The sequence below is a fragment of the Salvelinus alpinus genome, chromosome 30 (assembly GCF_045679555.1).
Source record: "Salvelinus alpinus chromosome 30, SLU_Salpinus.1, whole genome shotgun sequence".
Lineage (NCBI taxonomy): Eukaryota > Metazoa > Chordata > Actinopteri > Salmoniformes > Salmonidae > Salvelinus > Salvelinus alpinus.
In genome coordinates this window covers 38,128,728-38,135,353 of record NC_092115.1, presented here as the reverse complement: position 1 = coordinate 38,135,353, position 6,626 = coordinate 38,128,728, and positions in this window count along the sequence as shown.

Here is a 6,626-nt window from a genome sequence, read left to right as displayed (position 1 = left end):
TGATGTCTTCACTATTATTCTACAATGTAGAAAATTGTTAAAAAATAAATAAAAAACATTGAATGCGTAGGTGTGTCCAAACTTTTGACTGGTACTAGACGTGTGTGCATAAGTACGATCATTTTATGTGGATACAGCAAATAGTGTCTTATAAGCGCAATCGTATAATCAATATGGTAAAATTCCACTTAGACTATCAAGGCAATATGAAGTTACTACAATATGCTTACTGTCCAGTCCGTTCATATCAGCTATGGATTTGTCATACCTGTCATTTCATCCAAGTCCCAGAGCAGACAGTTACACATTCCTCCACAGTGTGGCACTGTGCACCATGTGTCTGCATGCGCTCTCTTGCACACATGCGTTATTTTACTCTCCGCCAGGACCCTAAATCTAGCACACTTTTTTTTTTTAAACGACACAATCTCTCTAAAAACACACACACAGCATCTCTCAGACAATGACTCATGAATAATTCAAAAGCTCTTGGATGTAATTGTTATTTTATTTCGGTGGATAAATTCCCAGTTTTCCTCTTCAGAGTGTTTGTGAGAAGATGATGGGAACTCAGGGGACCGCTGGGGAAAGATTGCCGTGAACCTCGACTTTGTGTGTGTGTGTGTGTGTGTGTGTGTGTGTGTGTGTGTGTGTGTGTGTGTGTGTGTGTGTGTGTGTGTGTGTGTGTGAATGCCTGTGCCTAGTTCTTTTATTTACGAAAAGACACCATGGGACTTATTAGACATGTATGGATGCCTGTTATTCTAACGCTGCTGAATCTGAGCCATTATGGTTGTATTTTTACTCTTATCATTGGTATGCAAAGCTTCACTACTTGAACAAGTTTGAGAATGCTGGTGTGTTCAGTCATTTCACAGAGGAGAAGGCTCAGTTAGAAACCCAAATAAAGCCAATATTGACCAATAACAGTCCACAGAATGTGTAAATCCAAGCTCACCAACGAAACACACGCACACGCAGAGAGCCAATGGCCATAGAGTGGGGGGTTCCAATCGCTGTGGTGCATGGTGGGTAGTATTCTTCCCCATTCTGCACCTGGGGTAAAGGGGTTGGCTCATTGTGTTGTAGCGATCAGGGTCTGGGCTCCATTCAAAAGTGTCCTTGATGATTTGCTCCCTCTAATTTGATTTGACTGAAAGACAGATGGACAGACATGGTAGAAGCTCTATTCAGTATTTTCGGACCATCACTTGCTCTTACCTACTGTACCTACTCTACCTACTCTTACCTACAGATCTACCTGGGGTTTCACCAAGGGCAGAGGGAAGGCAATAACTGTTTGGTTTGGAATGTAGCCATGTGGGAGGAGAACAGGAGCAGATGTGAGGAGCTCTCGCCAAAAATGGAACCAGGCCCTAGGGACCTCCTGAGCTGAGCGCAGGTCTCAGTCCAAACTGCTGCTTCTGTTTTGTGATTCTCTCTTGAGACACGTATGCCCTCCCCTGTACCTCTCAATATACTGTACCTTACTATGCCATGTGCTCACTGACTGATAGGGATATACTTGCATTTTGTGAATCATCATTCAATGAGCGCATTAGCTCAAAGGAGACACATTAACAACAGTATATTATTCAAACAAAAATACTATTTTCTAAAAGACAACATTTTGCCTAACTTTATTCAGGAATGCTTTATCAGATAACATTTACATTTGAGTGATTTAGCAGACGCTTATCCAGAGTGACATACAGAAGCAATTAGGGTTAAAGGGCCATTCAGTTACGTACTTGCCCAATGCTTTAAGTGCTAGGCTACCTGTCGCCGTATGTAGCTTAGAATCAGTGGTGGAAACAGTACCCAATTGTCATACTTGAGTAAAAGTAAAGATACTTAATAGAAAATGACTCAAGTAAAAGTGAAAGTCACCCAGTAAAATACTTCTTGAGTAAGTCTCTAAAAGTATTTGGTTCTAAATACGCTTGAGTATCAAAAGTAAATGTAATTGCTAAAATGCACTTAAAGTATCAAAAGTAAAAGTATAAATTATGCCAAATTCCTTATATTAAGTAAACCAAACAGATAGCCAGGGGCACACTCCAACTATCTCAGACATAATTTACAAACAAAGCATTTTTGTTTAGTGAATCCGCCAGATCAGGTATTAGGGATGACCAGGGATGTTCTCTTTATAAGTGTGTGACCATTTATAAGTGTGTGACCATAAGTGTGTGACCATTTTCCTGTCCTGCTAAGCATTCAAAATGTAACTAGTACATTTGGGTGTCAGGGAAAATGTATGGAGTAAAAAGTACATGATTTTCTTTAGGAATGTAGTGAAGTAAAAGTAAAAGTTGTCAAAGAATATAAATAGTAAAGTACAGATACCCCCCCAAAACTACTTAAGTAGTACTTTAAAGTATTTTTATTTAAGTACTTTACATCACTGCTTAGAATCAAACCAGTAAATTAGCATATTTACAGATCCTGGGATTTAGGGATTCATTCCTCAACGTTATTTTTGTTGTTGTTGATCGGATCAATTAAATCAAATCATAGCAACCCCTGAGAGAAAGAGCTGATATACAGTACACAGAAAAACACACATAATGCTTTTATGAAGATAAGAAGATAATTTAGAGGGAGATTCTCATAAGTTTGACAGTTACATCCGTTTGTGGGCCAACAGCCTGCTGGATAATTTATCTTGACGGTTTACGCCAGAGAGGATCTAAAACGTACACTCCGCCACGAGCCAAACAAACACAAAACCCACCCAAATGAACAAATGACCTACATTTGATCATTTGAGTAGAGCATGAGGCACAGGGGAGGGAGGATCCTGTGGATAAGCTTGTAAAACGCTAACACATACATCACTGGTTCCAAGTCACTTGTTTCACATTCTGTGGGCTAACATGGTCTGAAAGAGCATGGTCGACCCGGGTTCAATACCGGGTGGGTCGCATTGATGCCGTGACTCAGATCACGCAATTGGTTGTCTATGGTCTGCTAGATCAGTGGTTCGCGAACTGTGGGGCGTGCCCTCTGGCGGGGGCGTGAGCTGTCGGCAAGGGGGGCTCCCCCCAAAAATCATATACTCTGACCAAAAATATAAACGCAACATGTAAAGTGTTGGTCCCATGTTTAATGATCTGAAATGAAATATCCCAACATTTTTCCATGTGCACAAAAAGCTTATTTCTCAATTTTGTGCACATATTTCTTTACATCCTTGTTAGTGAGCATTTCTTCTTTGCCTAGATAATCCATCCACATGACAGGTGTGGCATATCAAGAAGCTGATTAAACAGCATGATCATTACACAGTTGCACCTTGTGCTATGGACAATAAAAGGCCACTCTAAAATGTGCAGTTTGACATGCTTACTGCAGGAATGTTCACCAGAGCTGTTGCAAGAGAATTTTAATATTAATTTATCTACCATAAGCCGCCTCCAATGTCGCTTTAGAGTATTTGGCAATAGGTCCAACCGGCCTCAACCGCAGACCACGTGTATAGCGGTTTGCTGACGTCAACGTTGTGAACAGAGTGCCCCATGGTGGCAGTGGGGTTATGATATGGGCAGGCATAAGCTACGGACAAACACAATTGCATGTTATCGATGGCAATTTGAATGCATAGAGATACCGTGACGAGATCCTGAGGTCAATTGTCAAAAGCCCATCTAAAAAACACGAGCAATTAGACCGGTGGAAATCTGTCCTTTGGTCTGATGAGTCCAAATTTGAGATTTTTGGTTCCAAACGCTGTGTCCTTGAGATGCAGAGTAGGTGAACGGATTATCTCTGCATGTGTAGTTCCCACGTGAAGCATGGAGGAGGAGGTGTGATGGTATGGGGGTGCTTTTTTGGGGACATTGTCAGTGATGTATTTAGAATGCAAGTCACACTTAACCAGCATGGCTACCACATCATTCTGCAGCGATACGCCATCCCATCTGGCTTGCGCTTAGTAGGACTATAATTTGTTTTTCAACAGGACAATGACCAAACAAACTTCCAGGCTGTGGAAGAGCTATTTGACCAAGAAGGAGAGTGATATAGTGCTGTATCAGATGAACTGGACTCCACAACCACCCGACCTCACCCCAATGGGGTTGGGTGGCTACTTTGAAGAATCTCAAATATAAAATATATTTTGATTCGTTTAACACTTTTTTTGGTTACTACATGATTCCATATGTGTTATTTCATCATTTTGACGTCTTCACTAGTATTCTACAATGTAGAAAATAGTAAAACAGAAAAACTGTTGAATGAGTAGGTCAAATCAAATTGTATTAGTCACATGCGCCAAATACAACAGGTACGAGTCCCTTACTTACGAGTCCCCCTAACCAACAGCGCAGTTTAAAAAAAAAATGGATAATAATAAGAGATAAAAGTGACAAGTAATTAAAGAAATTAAGTGGGTTCAAACGTTTGACTGGTATATATGTTCTCTCCGACAACCAGACGGGTGGGAACAGTTTCTGTCATGAACAGGGCTTGTGCACATAGAAATAGACGTGGTGGGGGCGCGGGATGTTCCCCAATGCTGGAAGGGGGGGAACCCCTGTGTTTGATTGAGGAGGTCAGTGTAGTTACCTAGAATGAACAGTATCTGGAGCTCTGGCCTTGGTACTGTATGACCTATTAGTGGGGTGGTCCTCACTGAATAAGTCCCTGAAACCTCTCTTTCTCTCTCGCTCTCTAAACCTCTGTCACGGCTTCCACTCTGTATTGCTGCTCCAGATAAGGAATAAATCGGTTTTTAAATATAGCGATATCAGTTTCCCCCTCGGACGCCTGATTTAAAATGTCCTGCCTTGGGACAGAACACACACACAGATGAGGGAGGGGGGGGGGAGACGGAGAGAGAAAATAAGGTCATTTCAGCAGTGCTCTCCGACATGGTTGTGACTGTGTTGTCAGAGGAGATGAGTGGACTGGTGATGGGGACAGACAGAGACAGTGGTCTGAAAGCCTCTGTTTAGACTGTGAATCGCAAGGACAACTGGGCTGACCTTGAGCAGGGCTGAGCATGCAGACATGCACAGACAGACATGCGTGCCACACAAAAGCGCGTTCTGTAGGTCAGTGAGCTAATGTAGTCTGGATTCACTGTTCTACTCACTACTCACTCAGTATGTACTGTATTACATTTACTCAATTCAAAACATCCCTCAAACTCCACTTTGGACCACAAAGCCAGTTCCACTGTGTTTTCCCCCCAGTGCTGCCCTCTAATCAGGGACTGGTTTAGACCTTGGACACCTGGTGGGTGCAATTAATTATCAGGTAGAACAGAAAACCAGCAGTCTTCGGACCTCGTAGGGTTGAAAACCTCTGCAGTACATTTTCACTTTCCTTATTTTCTCTTAAGTGGACAATTGGTCTCCATGCAGTGAAAATAAAGACACACACAGAGGACCTGGGTTAGCTGACTCACTGTCTCCCACAACGCTAAACTGAGCCATCGCAAATGGAAAGTGGAACAAACAAATGTAGAAAAAGGACGAGTGTAAGTAATCCACAAGATGAGTGTCACATGCGTAAAGGCATGAGACTCCGTATCACTTCATCGTCTTCTCTCCAGCTACACAATGCTGTTACTGTTAGTTGCATAACCCCTGTTCCCGGAGAGCTACCCTCCTGTAGGCTTTCACCCCAACCCCATTTACCTCGTCAACTAGCTAATTATTAGAATCAGGTGTGCTAGATTATGGTTGGAGTGAAAACTTACAGGACAGTAACTCTCCAGGAACAGGTTTGAAGGATCTCTCTCTCTTTTGACCCAGTTACACAGGTTTGGTTCCCCCTCTCCCCAGACTCCCACACACGCATCTACACGTACGCGCATACACTCACAGCGTGGGTTTGTATGCGTGTGTGTTTCCCTTTGTACAAATGGCCCACGTAAGGGAACAAAACTATTGGCCTGCAGTTAATTTACTGGGTGGGCGGGGGGGGGGGTCATTGGCAGCCTTTTTTCTTTTTACATGAAATAACATACTGACCCTTAAAATACCCTTTAAAAAAGATATGTGAGCCTCTCTTTGTGGTGTCACTGGGCCTCTCAATGCAGCTGCTGGTTACAGTGTATAACACTGCGTTAATTCATTCAACGCACACACGCAAACATACACAGCTCAGTACATTCTCACCCACGCATCAGATAACTAATAACACTATTCTTTACGGTAATAGGCTGACTGTTATGGGGACCCCCATCTCATTCAACGTGGCCTCAATGTTTAATAAGCTGACCCGCCGACCATACAGCCAATAACAAGTAGGAAAAAGGCCATTCGAACAGGCGGAATGCACTGTGTGTGTGTGTGTGTGTGTGTGTGTGTGTGTGTGTGTGTGTGTGTGTGTGTGTGTGTGTGTGTGTGTGTGTGTGTGTTCTTTCATGGTGCCAAACGCTGACATTCTGCAGACAACATACTAAACACTGCATGCATGTGTTGTATGTGCTTAAAACGCCCATATTTGGAAGGCCGCCATACAACTTCAATTAAGACCTTAATTACCCCAGAAACCCCTGCCTCAGGCAACCATTGTACAGTAACTACTCTGTGTGTGTGTGTGTGGGCTCATAAGTCAGGGACTTTTGACAATTTGAGTCCTTCATATTGTATTGCTCAACACTGAACCCT